The sequence below is a fragment of the Myotis yumanensis genome, unplaced genomic scaffold, assembly GCF_028538775.1.
Source record: "Myotis yumanensis isolate MYYU_CA2020_CCGP unplaced genomic scaffold, mMyoYum1.0.hap1 SCAF_7, whole genome shotgun sequence".
In the NCBI taxonomy this organism is placed as follows: domain Eukaryota; kingdom Metazoa; phylum Chordata; class Mammalia; order Chiroptera; family Vespertilionidae; genus Myotis; species Myotis yumanensis.
This window is the reverse complement of record NW_027223758.1, coordinates 46,393,528-46,415,268: the sequence shown is the minus strand read 5'-3', so window position 1 is coordinate 46,415,268 and position 21,741 is coordinate 46,393,528.

The window sequence follows — 21,741 nt, the reverse complement described above, 5'->3', positions numbered from 1 at the left end:
TGGTTTTACTGCCAGCTCCTTGCCAAAATCCTATTTGATAGATGAGAACAATTTGTCTTTTCGGACATTCATGAATGAGACACTGCAGACATTGAATTATACATACTGTGGTGAAATTCACTTTTCATAGTTGAATTTGGTAGATGAATATGCAAGTGGAATTAAATGCCCCAGATGTCTTGCCAATTTAAACTATAATAAATCTAAATATTCAGACTGGTTCAGCTAAATCACAGTCTCTGTGCACAGAAGCGTTCCATTTATGTTTGTTGTTGACACTGATGATACTAAGGGCTTCTTTGAAAATACACACATAGAATATAGCTTATTCATTATTGAACACTTTTACTCTGAGGGGTAGAGTTTATATGCCCCACCCAAAACAAGCTCATCTGATGTGCATATTTTGAGGTCTCTAGGGTATTTAGCATGGTTGAAATCTTAGGGAAGTTTGTAAGATAAATATCTGATTTCATATAAATGGTATTATAAGGCAAGAGCACTTCTAAGATAGTGTTCATGAAGGAAGGCCATGTAGGATAAGAAAGACTGACATTATCTGGAAGAGCATTTACAAAAGTTCACAGTACAACGTGTAAGTGCTTCACAGAAGGGCACTCAAAAGATCTGTGACAGCCTTCAAAGGAAAGATGATATTTGAGGTAATTTTTAAAATTTTCTATATGAAGAAGTGAGTGATTATTCTCAGTTGAGGAGGAACATAGTGAAGTCTACTTAATCTCATATTGTAGTTTATATATGAAAAAACTCATGAAAATCAGTAGGTAACACTATTTGTAAAAAGAAAGCAAAATGCCTTAGGTATCTGACTTTGGGTATAATTTTATTCTGTCTACCATGAAGATTACTCAAAGGATTTTAATTAGAATAATGACAAGACTGGGTTTTTGTTTCAGAAATGTAAATCTAGTCACAATATTGTGAACCAACTAGAACAATCAGAGAAATGAGCAGTTCTTTTTTTTTAATATTTTTAATTGATTTTTTACAGAGTGGACGGGAGAGAGATAGAGAGTTAGAAACATCGATGAGAGAGAAACATCGATCAGCTGCCTCCTGCACACCCCCTGCTGGGGATGTGCCCGCAACCATGGTACATGCCCTTGACTGGAATTGAACCTGGGGAAATGAGCAGTTCTTGAAGTGAAAATGATAAGATATTGAACTAACCTAGTAAGAATGACATGACTCAAGGAAATATTGAGTTTGAAACATATTTGGAAAGTAAAAATGATAGGAATTTATGAACTATTAAATGTGGGAGGCAAAGGAATATATGAAAAATATGAAGAGATATATTCATCATTATGGGCACTTTCAATTAATGTGTACAGAGCTGTTTTTGATATTTCAAGGTTAGTGCTATTGCAAGTATATAGGATAAATGTAGATTTAATGATAAAAGGAAAATTGATGTACTAATGCAACACCAAGTAGTTTTCCATTACATAATGCAAATAAAGTCTAATAACTTTGGAACTGCAAAAAAAAAAAAAGTTTGATCTCACAAAGTGAAGTTGAAGACATGAGCATTCATATAATGGTGTCCATGGAGTGCAGCACTGCAGAAAAGGGACAGCAGAATTTGTAAAAGAGGGGATGTTTCAAGTTCTTACAGAAAGATGTTATACCTGAGTGTATCAGTTTCTAGATGAGGTCACAGAATGAAATGAAAAGAAAATGAAAGATGAGTTAGAGAAGTTATCTTTAATAAAGTTAGGTTGCATAGTCCCCTAGCACTTACTTTCTTCTTCTTAGATTTGAGACTGATGATGAGGCTTAGAATATTTGGAGGACTTAAACAATGATTAACTCAGATAAAAGATAGCCTTTCCCCAAAAATATGACTTTAGTAAAATATAGCTTAAATGCCTTTCCATTTATAAGAGATCTTATAGAGAGATAAGCACAGGATTTCAAGGCGAGTGAGTTTAAACAATTTGTGAGAATATTGTGATTTACTAAGTAGTGAAAAATGTGTTCTTCAAATAACACTTTAACATAAAATTTACAATGATTTAAGGCAATTTACTGGGAAAAATTCATGAATACAAAAAAATGGTACAATAAACATTTTTTAAGACTCCAGTGTAGGGTAGCAAATGACATAATGAAACACAAATATGGCATTTAAGGGGCTCTAAGCTTCCTGATGTGTAAGTGATTCTTCTAATAATCTGGGAAAATTCTTCTAATAATCTGTTTATATTTTCATACCACAAACACATGTAAATTAGATATATGGGAGCTTTGTAGGCATATAAAATATGTATAAATACACATATGTACATATATAAATATATATATGTATATATATATATAGATAGATAGATATAGATAGATAGATAGATATGTTACTTGGACTATATGTATTAAACAATACAAAACGTACAAAAATAAAAATAAATATTTGTGGCTAATACTTTATGCTTTTAAATATAAAGACCAAATTTTATAAATATTACTGGTATCTTCCCACGACATTAAGTATTCTTCAAAACCATTAGTTTTAATGGTTGCATAAGATGCCATTCTAACAATGAACTTTAAATTTATTTAACCATTTTTTCTTGTTGAACATTGTTACAGTAATAAGTCTAGTGAGTATAAGATAGTATAATCAAATTTCATTTCTTTATTAGAGTGAATTTTAAACTTTACTTAGAAGTGAAACTTAATTTGTGTGTGTGTGTGTGTGAGACCCTGATAAGTAACTTGTAACGCCCTGCAAGCTAACTCCTGACAAATAACTTGTAACTCCTGACCAACAATTCCCAGCATGTTAACTCCTGATAAGTACCTTGTAACCCCCTGCGTGAGTATCCTGATAAGCCCAGAAGGCCACCGTAGCACACTGACATGAGACACTGAAGAAGCCTGTTATAGTAATAAGTTTAGTTAGTATAAAGTAAACTCCATTTTGTATTAGCATAAATTGGCATAAAGTAGACTCCATTTTGTATTAGCATAAGTTAGCATAAGTAGACCCCATTTTATTCTTAGACCAAAACTTGTAAACAACTCCAAAAATAATATGTATGTATGATTGATAAGCTTTGAACATGGTCACAACTTTCCCACCTGAGTGTATACCTAGATAACAGGGCGGCACCCGTGTATGGCACCCGATATGAGACACTGAAGACGCCCAGCTTCAAGGATTTAAGGAGAGCAAATCTGCTGCGGTTCAGATGTTTGTCTGCCCTCCACAGACAACCGTTCTCCTCCCCCCTGGAAACTGCCAAACTGCGAAACTGCCATTCTTGCTCTGCCTGAGCTCAAACTGCTAGAGGCCTCTCTTCGAGTCAAGAGACTGACCGAGCTCCTTGCCGCGGCGTATTTGAGGACCTCCGTGTGTCTCCTCTGTCAGCGAGTGTCTCCGGGTGGCCTGCCAACGACTGAAACCCATCAGCTCTCTGGTAAATAAACCTGTGTGATTTCTTGCATTGTTTATCTCCTGTCTCTCTCTCTCCTTAGTTTTTGGTTAAGCTCGGCCATATTAATTAATAGTAAGTACCCTTTGACGTTTGTATTGCTATATCCAAATGAAACGAACTGGGTCACCTGTGCATACGTTCCTATAGATAATTGGAACAAACATCTAAGCTGTGATAAATATATTCCTATTAAAAATGATCTGCCCCCACCAAAAAATCCAAGCACGAAATATTTGTGCACATAAATAATTATTTCTTTTGAATAGATTACTACAAATGGAATCGCTGGGTCAAAAGAAATATATATCTTTAAGATTTAATAATAGTGGCAGTTTCCATGTTTTCAGCATTTCTATTCATGATGCTAACCCATGTAATTTTAACAATGAAGGCTATGATTATTCCTGTTTTGCAGAGAAGGAAACTGAGGTTTACAGGAGTAACTTTATTTGCTCAAGTTGTACCATTTGAAGATGTTCATCACTACATGTAGGGAATCATGGAACTTGGTTGGAAAGTCTGTGAGGAGGATTCTCCAAAAGGTCAAGTGCTGGAGGCTAATTCCAGCACGTCATAAATGCAAAAAGTTTCATCAAAGGTTGATGGAACTTGGGGCTTCAGCAAGGGCTGAAGATACATATCATTACCTGCTGCTGGCCAAACAGCGGAATAGCTGAAAGCATTTCCCCAAACCTGAAAATCTACATGTTATTACCTGCTGCTGGAACAGCTGAAGGCAGTTCCTCCAACCTGACAATGCCTACTGTATACCAAACCTTACCCTTTGATATGTATATCTGCTTTGCTTTAGGGCAGGGGTGGGCAAACTTTTTGACTCGAGGGCCACAATGGGTTCTTAAACTGGACCAGAGGGCCGGAACAAAAGCATGGATGGAGTGTTTGTGTGAACTAATATAAATTCAAAGTAAACATCATAAAAGGGTATGGTCTTTTTTTTTTTTAGTTTTATTCATTTCAAGCGGGCTGTAGTTTGCCCACGCTGCTTTAGGGCAATTTGTATTAATGAAAAAGCTAGGGGTCCAGAGATTCAGAGAGAACTTGGTTACTGAAGCCAGGTCTCCTCTGGCTCCCCCAAAATGCCTTCCAAATTTATATATCATGTCTAGTCTCTTTAATAATTTATTCACAGCCCTTCTCCAGATTCCTGAACCCTTCAAGATGCTGAGAAACACCCCGGCAGTCAAGGCCTCTAGAGCAGCAGTTCTCAACTTGTGGGTCATGACCCCCTTGGGGGTCAAACGACCCTTTCACAGGGGTTGCCTAAGACCATCGGAAAACATATATAATTACATATTGTTTTTGTGATTAATCACTATGCTTTAATTATGTTCAATTTGTAACAATGAAAATACATCCTGCATATCAGATATTTAGATTATGATTCATAACAGTAGCAAAATTACAGTTATGAAGTAGCAACAAAAATAATTTTATGTTTGGGGGTCACCACTGTTATGCCCAGATTTCAAGATTCCCAAGAAACCACACCAGGGAGCCAGCCATGTCCGATGCAAAAGCATAAGAGTCTGTATTCGAGCTAGCTCGGTTCCCCCACCTCGTCGACACAGCAGCAGGAAGCAGAGAGAGAGAACTCTGTGTGGAGAGGGGTTTTATAGGGGGTTGGAGTAAGGGGAGGAGAAAGGGCTGTGGGCCTTGCCGATTGGCCAGGCACAAGTCGGTGTCTTGTTCCTGGGTGTGGCTAGCAGAGGCTTAGACTTCAGGGAAGAAGCTCCTTGCCAAGCACATGGCCAAGGTAAGATGGAGGGCGTAGCACTTACCCTGGGGCAAGATGGAGGGCCTAGCCCTTACCCTGGAGCAAGATGGAGGGCCTAGCCCTCGCCCTTTCAACCACAACATGAGGAACTGTATTAAAAGGTCGCGGCATTAGGAAGGTTGAGAACTACTGCTCTAGAGGGACCTTGCTTAAGGTGGCAGCCCCTGCCTTGACTTTTCCAAACTAGTCTGAGTCCCCAGGTGTTTCACTGGAATCTCTATGTTTAGTCTTAAGACCCAAACTTGTAGAAGCATGTGCTTTCTCAAGGATGCTTACCCTGCTGATTGAATCTAGAGGTTAATTTTAATTCAAGCTGTTGTTACAATAAAAGCCTAAGGAGGCAGGCAAACGGGGCTGTATAGTCCCTATAGCCAAGCAGCCCCTAATTCCTGTCTTTCACAGGGTCTGCTGGTCAGTCTTGGCAACTATATTATATTTATAATAATGAAAAATTAGAAAGAACCTCAATATCCAACAATAGAGGAATTGTTGCAAAACCATGTAATGTCAAATTATGCAACCATTACAGGTAGTAATTTCAATCTATTTAAAGATACGGAAATTATTTGCTGGACACTCTCTTTTTGACTTTAGCAATCCACAACCTGTCATTCTAAGGAGCCCCCAAGTAAATATTTCTATTGCCTGGAACATTTGAAATCCAGTTACAGTTGTGGTTTGAATGGAAAACTTTAAAAATAATGAAGTAAAGAAGCCTATTATAATAATGGCTATAATATCTTAATATAAATACAAGTTCCTGATATTATATTGAAAGTAGAATTCCATTAACAGAACCATGCAATGCACTTTTATTATACAAGGTATCTTCCTTAATTTTTACCAACTTCTATTGCTAATATTAGAGCTTCCATTGGCATTGACCAAAGTGAGATCCAAGAACTTTCAGAGTCAAAAAGCTTTTTATTTTTTTCAATGAAAAGCACTGTGAATACTGTTCTGAAAGTTGTCCCCAGGTATAATACATAGAAATCATTTATTTTTCTGGAAGTTACAGTATATAATAAAATATCTTCAGCAGTAAAAATCCTGGTACAAAAGGGTAGCTATGTTAATATGGCCTCTTAAATAGAGTATGTACCTAAAGATTTGGAGATAAATTTTTAAAATGTATTTTTATTGATTTCAGAGAGGAAGGCAGGAGAGAGAAACAGAAACATCAATGATGAGAGAGAATCACTGATAGGTTGCCTCCTGCATGCCCACGCCCCAGGGATTGAGCATGCAACCTGGGCATGTGCCCTGGCCTGGAATCGAACTGTGACCTCCAGGTTCATAGGTCAATGCTCAACTACTGAGCCATGTAGGCTGGGCAGGAGATAATTTTTTTAAAGATATCAAACTATGAGCAATCTGGCTAAATAGCTTTGTGAGGGGTTTAGTACTGAGTTTAGCAAATAAGGAGCCAGGGCGGGGGGATCCCTGAATTAAATATCTCAAATCTGCAATTCAGACTTTGGAATTATCTCACCACTCACGAACCCATAATAGTAATTGGCTGAGAAGTTGTTCCTTTCTTCTGAAATACAATAAAAGACAAATAGTTTTTCCTTTATTTTAATCAATTTGGGTAAATGACTCACAATATTATTGTTCCACAAGCATCGTTCTGAGAGGAACACCAGATTGCCTCTAAACTGTATTCTCCCCTTATGCTTAATTTGTCACTACTCTGTTCATTTGGTATTTCCATGCCATATTGAAAAAATCAGGGAATAGTACAGGACTGCTGCAAGAATCATCCTAGAACACATAAACACGATCTCGATCATTGTGGTGGCCTTTACTGATCATTTTAGTTTGGCAGGCAATCAAGGTCTCTGTGAAAGCTAAAATTACTCCTCATATGTTTTCCTACTTTATTCATAAGAACAGTACATACATAGTTGTCTAGGTTTATACATGTTTAATGATCTTTCCTTTGACCTATTTGGTAGGTGGGAAAAGTATAGTAGATATAGACCATTACCATGTAGGGGCTGACTCAACTTTGCTTAAAGAAGTAACACTATTTTGAGATACAACCTAAGGACCCTAGTAAGAAAAAAAATTAATCTCATATTTGTTATATGGTCTTACATTACTTAACCATTCTGAGTCTTACTTTCCTTACCTTCATAATGGGCACTACTGACCCAGAAAATGTATGATCAATAATGCCAATGATTGGTGACATTTTCAAAATATCAAAAAATTGTTCTGTGCCTGTGCTGTTTTACCAACTAGACAACAGAAATTATTTTATAAAGACATTCAATAATTCAGTATTACTTAAGAAGCATTTGAAAATGCACTTTAATTTTTGGAACAAAGAACATGAATGTAACATTAAAGTATTAAAAAAAATAACGTATTTTAAAAATTCATTAGGCATGGTTTTCTTTGTGAAAATATCTATAGAGGGTTATAAAGTGAAAATAAACAGTTTTGTTTCAATAAGTCATTTAGAGAGAAAACAAGTCAAGATGGAATGTATTCTCACCTTGCAACCAGACAACCACTGTTTTCAATTTCTGGTTCTACTAGATAAAAATTTTTATGTACTTCAGAAAATCGCTTTACCTTGTAAACCTTAGTTTAAGTTAGTTTGACCCTCTATAAAATGAAGCTATTTGTACCTCAGCATTCTTGTAAAGATTAACACAAAGCTTAAAAGAACACCCGACACATTAACTTGGTTCCTTACAGATCCTAAACAAATATTATTTTCAATTCTTCAATCCAGGGGAAATAAGACAAATTGGTATATTCTCTTATCTATATATAATTTTCATTACCATGGCTTTATGTCCCTATTTTGATTAATATTTGTGGAAGTATTCTTGAAGAGTAAAATAAATCACATATCCATAACATTTATCGGACCAACAAAGCCTAAAATTCCTATTTAATGAAGGCACACAGATCTTATTAGACAATGGTTTTCCATTCTATTTTTAAAGCACATTTATTTCAAATACTAGATTTTCATGTAACACATTTTAAAGATTAAAAAATTCAAAAGAATATTACATAAAAACCAAACTAATTACAACATAATCACATCTAAAATCTTACCTTGTCTATGTAAGCATTTCTGGATATTACCAATTACTCACTTTCACCAGGATTTGAGTAATTTATTCCTTTAATTACACTCTCACAGAATGACAACATAAAGCTTCCCTATGTTCTGGTGATGGTCTCTTAGTGATATCTTAATGTTATAATGTATTCCCAGAAGGGTGTATATAATTAGGTTACAATCATTCTAAGTTAATTTAAAGATCCTACCTCAATATTATTTATACCCAATTTTTACTAAGTTTTATGTATTTTCATGTTAGATGGAATAGTTGGGAAACTGTTGCACTCAGTTCTGCTACTGGTGAAAATAACAAATTAAGAAAATAAACATTCTACTATACTTTAATCATATGCATTATTTATAATACTAGAGGCCCGTTGCAGGAAGATTCCTTCAAGATTAGGGCTTCCTTGGGCCTATTACTGCAAGATTAGGGCTTCCTGAGGCTGGAGCGAAACAGAGAAGCTCGCTCCCTCCCGTCTCTGCTGCCTCGCTCCCTCCCGTCTCTGCTGCCTGGGCTCTGTTCCCTTCTCCACCGCTTCGCTCCCTTCTGCAGTGCTTGGCTGCCTTCTACACTGTCTTCAGTCTTCACTCCAGGCCTGTGTATGCAAATTAACCGCCCTCTTTGTTGGGTTAATTTGTATATCGCTCTGATTGGCTGGCGGGCATAGTGGAGGGATGGTCAATTTGCATGTTTCTCTTTTATTAGTGTAGATTAACAATATAGGAACACATTTTTAATTTTGTTCAACAAATATTAAGGAGTAACTGTTGTGTGTGTGTGTGTGTGTGTGTGTGTGTGTGTGTGTGTGAGTTTATATTGAAAAACCAATGGATATGATCATTTCCATTATGGAAAAGAGAGTTCATGGAGAAGACAGACAGTAGACAAATAAATGTATAAAATATCAAGGTAAGATACAGGAAGTCCTATGAAGAAGAATAGGTTGTTTTGAGAAAAGAAAAAGAGAACATAATTGAGATTAGAGGGTTTAAAGAAAATATCTCTGAACAAGTGACAATGAGCTTTAACAGCCCTGAGCAACTAGAAGACAAGGAGGGCTGGATCAGAGTGACCAGTGAGTCTGCAGTGTGGTGATGGATGGTGAGATAGGAGTGAATGCGAGATTAGATCCGCAAGTAGTGTTCAGGAATTCAATTTTATTCTAAAGGTAATGGAAAGCTTGATGTTTTTAATCAGGTAAGTGACATTTATCAATTTAAAATTTATTCAGAACAAATGTATCCCTCACATAAATGGATAGATTTTATCCAATTAGAAGTAAAGAGGCTTTCTGAAAGTCAACATACATGTTTTCACTGATTTTTTTAATAAAACCAGACCTTTTCCTTAAGAAGGGTTAATATGGTGACCAGGTCCATATGGGGCCAGGAATTTTCTTACAGTCCTGACACTATTGCAGTTCATTTATCTTCTCCATCATATTTAGAATTTTGAAATAATGCGATTCTTCATTTCAGTCTTCCTAACATAAAATATATTAACTCCAAAATATCTATAATAATAAAAGCATAATATGCTAATTAGACCAGACATCCTTCCTGAAGACCTTCTGGATGAAGCCGGGGCTGCAAGGGAAGCCTGGGTTCCGGGTGCCAGAGGGAAGCCAGTTCTGGCAGCCAGGGGAAGGAAGGTCTACTCTTACACGAATTTTGTGCATCAGGCCTCTAGTGCACTATATGAAGCATTTTTGCTTTTAATCTCTCAATACTTAACAACATCTACTTGAAAATATTCATGTCTGGAAAGTGCCCTGCCCCCCCACTCAAACAAACCCTCCCACCCCATAATAAAAAGAGTAGTTTGATTTTAAATTATACTGAAAAATATTTTTAAAAAGTATAACTATTATAAATAGTAAACAAACTCAAAATGAAGAATAATAATTTCAATATGCCTTGTCAGCTGTTAATTATATCAGAAAAATACAAATGGGGCAAATATTTATTGCACTCTAAATGACATATTTTAATTTAGAATTGTATTAGCCAACTGAATTCACAACTAGATTAGTGCATAACTATTTCTATATATTTTTGTTCAGTCAATAACCCCAAATAAATAAACACATAGATTGCAATGTATGTTGGGGGAATAAAATATGATCACCTTTTGGGGGAATAATCTAGACATAGAGGAAAAATTTTAAACAATGCAAACATTTTAGGAATCTGATATATCTCTGTTCAACTCAATTGCCTTCCTGAGAAGAGATCAGCCCTTATGGTTACAATTTCTTTGCACAAGAATGAGTTACTCTCTGAACCAAAAATTAATTTGCACCTCAAGAAATGCAGGTGAAGAGTTATCCATCTGCCAGGTAAGAATTTGCTTTAAAATATAATAAAAGTGTTAGCTTTCCTTAAAATTGAATTTACACCTTGATTCGGTGGGGTGTATAATAGGTAATAAGTTCACGCTATTATGTGATTTATGGTGTCTGGACAATTTTTCTATATTTCCCAAAGGATTCCATCTCCTATTTTTATAGAAATATGACAGACATCTGTAGGTGGAGTCAAGGCAGCACAAAAATAGCTATTTGGGAGGCCAAAAGGTAATTCAATCGCTTTATCACTTTATCTTCTCTACATTGGGTGTTTCTCAAACAACTGCCAATAAATGGAACAATGAGATAACAATCTCTAAGTATCACTTACAGGTGCTACCAAAAGGTCACAATTTATTGCTGCAATAATGGGCTGCTGATGTTGAAGTGGCATGTTTGGTTCAAAACAATCTACTGCCCCTTTTCTGTAATTATTGCAGGTCCTTGAGGTTTTGACACGGACTTAATTTTGTGCTGAATTAAAGTAAAAAGTGTTCATCTAACTCAGTAGTTGTATCAAATGGCCAGCTGTGCAGCACAGAATACAAAAGACTGTTCTAAAAACAGTGACTATTAATGGAGTGGGGGAGGAGCATTGGGTTCATTAGGGTGCTAAACAGAGTAAGTACTGGAATCAGTGGAGAGGCTATTAGGGAGTATTAGAACACTTGGGCACATGAATCCACTTAGCCTACAAACCAAACAGTATCCCTTGCATCTGGGTAATAGCAGTATCTATATCCACTTAATTCCCTGGAATCATTTCATTCTGTTAATAAAGTCAGCTTATACCCACCTTGGGATATCTGAGGGTATGATCATTCATTTATTCAACTTATATTGGCACCTATTTTGTGTTCAAGGTGCCAGGGAAACAGTGACAACAATTTTTAAAAATTCAAATTCAGAGTTTAGAGCAACGGGAAAGTTGAAAATGGTGATCAAAATTGTACAGTTAACTTTTTTATTATGCTATATTCAGGCTTTGGAAGGAAAGGAAGGGAAGGAAGGAAAAACTGCATCTATCATCATCATCATATTCTAGAGTAAAAGACATTTTAACAAGAAAACAATACAGAGGAGGGCTTAGGTGAGAATGAATGATGGTGCAGTACATATCCTAGTGTGGCTTTTTTATTTATCTGTAAAAGAATAATAACTCCACCATAGATTCTTACCAGTCTATAGACCAATATTTGAAAAACAATGATCAAGACACAGAGACAGAAAATAGTGACAAATGATATTTGTAAGAGAGTGGTGTGGGGTCACACTGGCCAAACAATAATAGGATCCAGAAAGTGAGAGAAGATTTTCAACAGAAAGTGAGTGAAGCTTTGGTTTGATGTTTGAATATGCGTTAACTAAAAATAAGATGGTAGCCTGTAGTCTAAGCAGGATATACAAAGTAATGATTATACAGAGGCACAGCAGCAGGATATATTTGGGAAAGGTAAATAGTTCTGTATAAATAAGATACAGGTTGCATGTATGGGACAGTTGAGAGAGATAGATAATTTTGAGGTGGATGAAGCTGGAAACCCCTAGTGCTAAAGGCCTAGGACAATATGGAGATTTTATACTAAAATGTATGGGAGTCAGTGAAGGATTTTAAAGAAGAAAAAGATTATATCAGGAAGTGGACATACCCAGGGTGTACCGTAATGGATGCTGTGATCTGTTGCCCAAATCCCATCTTGAAAGGCCCACAGTTGTGGGCTTTCAGTCCCTTCAGACACTGAGTGGGTTGAGCAGATTCACACATTTCATTTGGATAGAAGAGCCTGGACCTCTCCCCAGAAATCAGGAGATCTCTGAAGTATCATCTCATCTTCAGATCTCTCCACTCCATGAGCTGCATATCCTTTAAGACTGCATCACAGCTTCACCTCTCTCTCTCTCTGGGCTATATGTTTATATAGGATGTTCAGGGAAGGATATAACCTGATTTGTATAAGTGCAAAATTTAGATATAAAATAACCAAACGATAAAAGTGCTGGGGGAAATAAGGGAATTTTAAAAAACATGTTTTATTATCTTTGGTTAGAAAAGTCTAAATATTACTAAAGATCTATAATAATAACAGTGTAATATGCTAATTAGACCAGACAGCTGAATGACCTTCTGGACGTCATTCTGGACATCCTTCTGGATGAAGCTGCCACGGCGGCAGCCAAGGCAGAGGTGATTAGGGGTGATCAGGCAGGCAGGCAAAGGTGGTTAGGGGCAATCAGGAAGGCAGGTGAGCAGTTAGAAGTGATGAGGCAGGCAGGAAAATGGTTAGAGGTGATCAGGCAGGCAGTCGGAGTAGTTAGGAGCCAGCGGTCCTGGATTGTGAAAGGGATGTCCGATTGCCGGTTTAGGCCCTTTACAGGGATCAGGCCTAAACTGACAGTCAGACATCCCCTGAGGGGTCCTGGATTGCAAGAGGGTACAGGCTGTGCTGAGGGCCCCCCCCCTTGCACGAATTTTGTGCACCAGGCCTCTAGTAATATTTATCATTATCAAAACCCCCAAATTATTAAAGATTGATAAAATTAACCACATAAAATATTTAAAAAATTGAAACATTCATGGAAAAATAAGTATGTCAGTTGAATATAACTGAACTAAGACACAGAAAAAAATTCCTCCCAAATGAAAGGTAAATGTCCTTGGTTTATTTAGAGATGACTCTGATTATTTAATAAAATAGAATAGACATGATTGATTGAAGAAATACATGGGGTTTGTTTTAAAAATCTTTTGGGGAGGAAGAAAAAAATAAAAAGTCTAGGAATGAGTCCATGACTCTTGATCTAATTAAAGACTAAGGAAGGATAGAATTTGATTGTTTACTTTATCATTTTGGAATGAAGAATGGTGAGAAAATATTGACGTGTTCCTTCTGATAGACAATATACACCTGAAAACTTGGGTTAGGGAAGAAATATGGCCTTGAGGGGAAATTCAGTACTAGAATAAAGATCATGGACTTGGTTCCTGGAACCATAGCTGGCACCAACAATCCACAGTGCAAGTTATTTGCCCTCTCTGTACTCAGAATCCTAATATTTACTATGGAAATAATAAAAACAGCATCCTTGTATTATTAGGACAAATAAATGATTTAATGGACATAAAGCACTTCAACAGCATCTGACACGTAGTAAATTTGGTGCACACATTAACTGTGATTCGTCTTAACAATATAGACCGTTGATTGATCAGAATACAAAGAATCATTTGTTCATTGAAGGCATTGGAAAGAATAAGGCAGAATGAAAAGGGAATAATTCTCAGTAGGAGGACTTTGAGAAATTTATGGAATACTTGGCATTTTCAGGACAGAGAGAGAAGAAACACTCAGTGAGAAATAAAACATGGCAAATGGAATACAAAGAACATGTTTAAAGAAGGGGCAAACATGTATTCAGCTATCAAAACCTTTAGTTCCTCAAGAAAGGCAAGTACTGAAATGAATTTATGGGATTAGCAGTTGTACTTATTCTCAGTATTATAATGATACCTAATATCCACTGGGAATCTGGGTAGCTTTTAATAACACAGCGGAGCAGTGAATCTGAAAGAGCTGGCCTCAGATTTCCAGAACATCCTCAGATATACACACTCCTGATCTTCAAAACCATGTATGATGATTAGGAAATGGCAAATGTAAATAGAAAAGGAATATTTCCTAATGAACTATGCTATCTGTTTTTCAATTTTCAAAGAAAATAGTTCACCTCCAAAGATAAGTGGACTTTTCACCTTAATCTAATTGAAAGACGCTAAAAATCACGTATTGGCTGCCTTTGTAAAAAGCCAGTACTTAATATTCCAGAAACAGCACCTCCACTCATTTCAGATAATGAACTATGGCAATTGTATTGCATCAATGTAATGCATATACATATCACTGTTTCATTATCTCCAAAATAACAATGCTACATCAAAATTATAAGTAGAATTACATGAAAATTTCCAGTAAAAGAACAATTCTCACCTGTGAATAAGCTGTGTGAAATCTCTTTAAAGATATCTTAATTAATTTGGAATTTCTAACTCAAGATTAAAAGACCATTTTTATAGGAAATCAAATTCTTAATTTGGAATTTCCTTGATATATATGGGCGTGTGATTATTTACACCAATAATATAAAAATGTTTTTTTTTAGTTATTGGACTTCCACTTTGGTGATACAGATTCTCCAGTAATTTCTTGGGGAAAATTACATGGGAAATTCTTGTACACTTGAAGATGTCTTTTTTTTTGTAAGATGTCTTTATTCTGCCATCACACTTGATTGAAAATTTGCTCATGCATAGGATTCTAGGCCAGAAATAATTTTTCCTCTGTCAGAATTTTAAAGAAATTAGTCTACTGACTTCGAGCTTATAAATGACCTGGTTCTCCCCTCCTCCTTCCACCAATCTAGAATCTCTTAAAATTTTTCATTTATCCACAGTTCTCTGAAATGTCATGGTGATTTTTCCCTCTATCCCCTTTGATGGGTATTTTCCTGTATAAATTGGTCTGAGCTCTCAATGGGACCTTTAAATACAGAATCTACTATATTTCTGTTCTGAAAAAATTTGTGGTAATATTTATTTTATAATTTATTCTGTTCATATTCCTTCTTTCTGAATGGTGCTCTAAATTTTTAATCTATATTTTACCTTCTCCCCCTGTCCTTTTTTTCTACTTTAATACTACTTTTTCATTTCCTGCTTGTGGGTAGAATTCTTCAATTTTAGGTACTTATATTCTGCAGGTTTCTTTTTAACATTTCTATAGCTCCAAACACATAACATATAGTCAGTTAACTGATTACTATTGAATTCTGAAAACTTATACCACATTCCATTTTTGATGTAATGATTTTTTCAGTCAATATTACACTAAATAAATACAAGTAGTTAATTCAGACAGTACAATTTCTGAGAAGGTGCAGTCTTCATTCTGATATGTGCCTGTCATCTCTTGAGGCTTCATGACTAAGTGATCAGAGATACAAACAAGTAAGGAAGCTGAAAGTTCAGAGAGGCTGCAGAACTAAGAAGAGACTGAGATAGGTAGACCAACCAGGGTAAAGCAGTTTACCTGAGTGGAAAACACATAGCAAGAGAGGAAGACTTCCTTATTTTTAAATCTTATGGCAGTCCTTTCAAGGATGACAAGGCCCAAGGCATAGATGACACTGCTAGAAGACATATGGAAATCATTGGTATCAATTAATTATGCATATTTTATTATAGAGTAGTGATTGTCATGTAGGATAATAAAAATGGGAGTAAATTGGCAATCCTTGAGTTCAGTACTTAAATCTTAGGTATAGTGTTACAGCCCCAAGACTGGCTGTTAGAAGGAAGAGGATTTGTTGAATCTGAATATAAAACTAGGGATCAAAACTCAACTACTTAAAATTATTTCCTGATGCCCCCGCAGTGTGATAGCCATAAGGCTGAGCCAGAGTGAGGTGAGTAAAGCATGTTTCCTGATTTTGAAGCATTACACTGACATCTCTTCTTTCTCTCCTCTTGGTAAGACACCAAGTTGTAACTTCTAGTTGTAACTGAGAGGTGCATGCTAGAAAGTGCTGTCATCTGGAGAAAACCAAATTCAACTGATAAAAGTCTCTATCAGTAATTCTACTGATTAGATATACACCCACTATGGCAAAATGTTTGGTAGGATCATTGAAATTTAACATGCATTTGTCCCATGACATATCCTTTCTCTTCCAACTAAAATGGGCGCCTATGTTCACTGGTCTCCCCCAACTGCCCTCCCCTGCCAGCCCAATTGCCCCCAACTGCCCTCCCCTGCCAGCCCAATCGCCCCCAACTGCCCTCCCCTGCCAGCCATCTTGTGGCAGCCATCTTGTAATGTGGGGGTGGTCATCTTGTGGCGGCCATCTTGTGATGATGCAAGAACCACCTAGGCTTTTATTAGTATAGAAGAGCCAGCAGGTGGTCCAGCAGGGGAGGGCAGTTGGGGGCAATCAGGCCGGCAGGGGAAGGCAGTTGGGGGCGACTGGTCCAGCAGGGAAGGGCAGTTGGGGGAGACCGGGCCTGCATGGGAGGGCAGTTGGGGCCAATCAGGCCGGCAGTCGAGGGCATTTGGGGGTGATGGGCTGACAGGGGAGTGATTATGGGGTGATCAGGCTGGCAGGCAGAAGAGTATTAGGGGCAATCAGTCAGGGAGGCAAGAGGTTAGGGGCCAGTAGTCCTGGATTGTGTGAGGGTGTCCTAACGCGGCAGTTGGACATCCCTCTCACAATCCAGGACTGCTGACTCCTAACCACTCACCGGTTTAGGCCTGATCCTGCAGTCCAACATCCCCCGAGGGGTCCCAGATTGGAGAGGGTGCAGTCTGAGTTGAAGGACACCCTCGCCGTGCACGAATTTTGTAGTATATTAACTAGTATAGTTAATAATACAACATGAAATGTAACTTCTAAATAAAATCTGCAGTTCTTTGAGAAATGTTTTAAATCTTTCTCAATTCTTTTCCACATCACAGAAAAGTTAAACAAGTGTAAAGAGTAATCTAACATGCACAGAGAAGTTTACTCAAGTGACAGTGAATCAGGAAGTTGGGAAACGAAGCTATCTTAGGAGGAAGTAGAGGAAACACCTGAAGGACAGTGAAGGTGGCCGGGACATTCATGTCACTCAATCAGGATGTGCACCAAGCTGGATATATAAGGAGGACAGGATAAAAAATTGGGGGGCTCTAATGCCTCATCTATCTATATTCCTGAGCACTAACCAGCTCCTGTAGCTGAAAATCATCCTTGGATATGACAAAATATAGCAGCTTCCACAAGATGGATTATATAAAAATGTCAAGTTGAGCAGATATGACTATTTTTGAAATCTGCTTTCTCCTAGAAAATTATGCATTATTTCTCCTCAATTTATTCTTTCTCAAATGTAATCAATTTCCCTCATATTACTCTAGCACAGGTCCAAACTGTCCATTGTCACTTTTCACCAGTAAGTCTGAATTCCAGCCATAATTATTTTTTCCCTGTGCTTCATGTCTTATGGGCCTCATTAAATATTTGTTTAATAATATGTATTTAATATACATTAACAATAAATCAGTATATTTTTTCTTCACTTAAGCCTTTTTTCTTCCTTCAAGAGAAGAGTATGTTCAATTATACACAGAATGTCATTCAGAGCGCAATATCAAGGAACGACAACTAGTGAGGTAAGAGGGGCACTCAGACAGTAACTCCCCTCTTTTAGTGATGCCAGGCCCCATTTACACTGTGTCTCTGTGTATCATAGATTTATCAGGCATCTATCTATATATATATATCCTATATAATAAGAGAGGAATATGCTAATTAGCCATTATGCCCTGAGGCATAATGACCAGATCACAGATCAGCAGGAGGGTGGGCCAGAGAGGTACAAGCTGGCTGTGGAGAGCTACAGGACGGGGCAGGGCAGCAAGCTATGAGGGGAGTAGGGGAGAGGGGGGTGGAGAGCTACAGAAGGGTGGCAGCGACCTACTGGTGCATGAATTTGTGTGTAGGGTTACTAGTGTGTGTGTGTGCGTGTGTGTGTGTGTGTATGTGTAATTGACCACTGCAACCGAAACAATGAACGGATGACTGAAAAGGCTGCATGGAGCAACCAGGCCAGCAGGGGGGTTAGTGAGGGCCGACCAAATGACTGAGCAGCAGGTTGTGTAGGGCGACCAGGCCAGCAGGGGGGCTGTTGGGTTGACCAGACCAGCAGGGGGAGGGCAGTGAGGAGTGACCAGGCTGGCGGGGGGCAATTGGGGGCAACCAGGCCATCATGGGGGCAATAAGAGGCAACCAGGCCAGCGGGGGAGGCAGTTAGGGATGACCAGGCTGGCTGGGGGGGCGGTTTGGGGTGACCAGGTCAGCAGGAGGGGCAGTTAGGGGTGATGAGGCAGGCAGGCAGGTGAGCAATTAGGAGCCAGTGGTCCCTGATTGTGAGAGGGATGTCTGACTGCCAGTTTAGGTCCGATCTCCGAGGCTGGCAGGTGGGGGCAGTGAACGGCAACCAGGCTGGGGGGGGGGGGGCAGCGAGGGGTGACCAGGCTGGCGAGGGGGCAGTTGGGGCAACCAGGCCATCAGGGTGGGGCAGTAAGAGGCAACCAGGCTGGCAGGGGGGCAGTTGGGGGTGACCAGGCCAGCAGGGGGGCAGTTGGGGTGACCAGGCCAGCAGGGGTGCAGTTAGGGGTGATCAGGCAGGCAGGCAGGTGAACAGTTAGGAGCCAGTGGTCCCGGATTGTGAGATGGATATCTGATTGCCGGTTTAGGCCCAATCCCCAGGATCCTAAACCGGCAGTCAGACATCCCATAAGGAGTCCCGGATTGGAGAGGGTGCAGGCTGGGCTGAGGGGACCCTCCTTCCCATGCATGAATTTTGTGCACCAGGCCTCTAGTTGTCTAAATAAGATGGTGACATTCTCACATAACAATTCCTCTTATCAAGAAGTACTCTACAGAATTTTCAGGAAACTTTTGCCAATATATAGTGATTAATTCAAGTCCAATATGTGTTTTGCTGTTAAACAGAGGTGGTAGTTATAATTCATCAATGTACTAAAGCTGTATAATTATGAAGGTCATCATATAATTATGATGTTTTGTGTAGAGATTCAGTACATAATCGAGACTACCATGGAATGTAACACATAATAAAAACACACCAAATACCTTTCCACTGAATGGATGAATGTTTTCATATGCAAGTGGTTTTTCATTGAATAACAAAAACAATAACAATTCATTGTTGCATGGGCCGGGTTGTTCTACAATACTGGAATAAGGTGCTGAGTAAAAGGGGCAGAGTGCTTGCCCTAATAGACAACTCATTCAGGAGGGATGAAACAGAAAATAAATGAACTAAATAAGATCAAAAGAATAAGAGCTCTGAAATTAATTTTTAAAAATAACAGGAGAACTATTTTAAGTAGGGTGTTCAATTTAAGACTTTTAGGAAGTGACAGTTGCATAGGAGCCTGAATGAATTGAAGAGGGGACATGGGTACAACTGGGGAAGAATAATTCCAGGAAAGAAGTAATGTAAGGGCCTAGTGAACAGAGAAGGGTAAGAAGTGAGGTCAGAATCCCCTCATTCCTTTACAAAGCAAATGGCATACACCAAAGCTAAATCTGTTCTAAGAGCACCTCATTTCATAGTCAGTGCTTCACTGTATTGTCTAGGCTTTAGCCCCTCCAGAGGGACTTGGCTGTGCTCATCTGTGTCCTTGTAGAGCGAGCATCTCCTCTCTTCAAAGAGACCCTCATAGAATCACTTACACCACTTCTGAAACCTCCCAGCTGTAAATCTTGCTCTTCCCTATGTGTAATTAATTTCTTTTCACTCAGGGCAAAGGACAAACTAAAACAATATGAAAAGGATGTCCCTGACTCCTAGCTCACAACAACAGAAGAGTTAATTAAAATTTTGATCTTCTCAAGTTGCATGATAACTTCAAGGTCAGCATGTTTGTGAGTTTATGAGTTACATAATCTTAATGAATGAGAATGCTCTAAATCATAGACGGAGACACTGAAATAACACTGCTTGTTTAAATAACATTCCTGTTTTTAAATAACTAATCATCTTGTAAACACCCATGTATTACTTGGACAGCTATTGGAATTTTAAAAAATTTGGTTTACCAAGCATACTTTTAAACAGTTGAAGCTTTGTGCACATCTTGTATTTCTGAAGACCTCTGTATTCAATATACTTTGTTGTTGCCTGTGGGAAACCTTTTGAAGTCTAAGGCTGCCTCTAATGTGTTCCTGTAATCTGTTGTCTGTTGACTCAAATCCAAACCCACTGCTCTGCTCAGCATGTCTCTCCCACTTGATGTAATGCTGTTTATCATTATTCTTTGATATTAGTTTCTAGCTTTGTATACTCTCCCTGCACCCGAGACTGTTTCTTTTTCTTTCTTTCCTTTTTGAACACAGAGACAATGTCTTTGAGATCCTATCAGAAGCAGGTCCTGTTTAAAGGAAAGGTTGTTTTGCTGATGTTTAGAGCCAAAAAAAAAAAGAGCATAAAATGTTTAAATTCTATTTCCATTTATGAGAACATTACATGTCATACTCCTAGATTAAGTTCTTGATATCTTCCATTTGAAAAAATATTGTATCCTATAATTATAGTTAATTATTCTTTGTATCCTATTTAGATTATGATAAATCTTAAAATTTAATTATGTCCACTGAGACATTTACTTAGCTCTCATTTTTATACTTCTTGTTTTTTTTTAAATTGTATACCTAAATGGTGCCCCCAACCTCCTATTAGTTGATAAATGATTATATTTTAATATGGTACAAATGGGAAATATAAGATGGAAAGAATATTAATCCTACTATAATATAATATTCTTACTCCTTCTTTTGAGCAACAATGAAGTTTCTTAAGTTTCGTGGGGATAAAAATGTTATCCATATTAAAAGTAGCATTTGGAAAATAAAATAACCTTGCTGAAATTATGTGTTCAATAGTTTCCTATATCAATATTTGCCTTTAATAACCTCATTATACCCTAAATCAGTGTCTGGGAATGCCACACTGTATTTAAATCATGCTTTGAGCTTCCTTATCTCTTAAACCCTACCAGAAAGTTGTTTTCCATAATTGTTTTTGTGACATAAACTTTATTAGGCTTTGGAAGTTTCAGAGTTTGCCTTTCTATTGTTCTGTGACCTTGAGAGAATATAGCAGCAATGCTCCCTTAAACCAGTTTCGCCTCTAACTTCATTACACTCCTCTTCTGCACCAAGCCTGCAACTCAGTTCAATTTTAGTACTCAAATACAGATCAGTATAAAGTATTAAGACCATGATGGAATTTACAACAAATGTATCACAAATCTTTCAAAATGGATATGGATTAGGTAGTTTTGTTCAAATCAGAGTACCTCTAAATTATGTTTTTAAAAATACGAAGGATTTGGACTTCATTAAGAATGGTATTCAATTGCTTATATATTTCTCACTCCCTGGTAATGTCTGGCTATGCTTAAGTGTGCCAGATTAAGAACAGGCAAA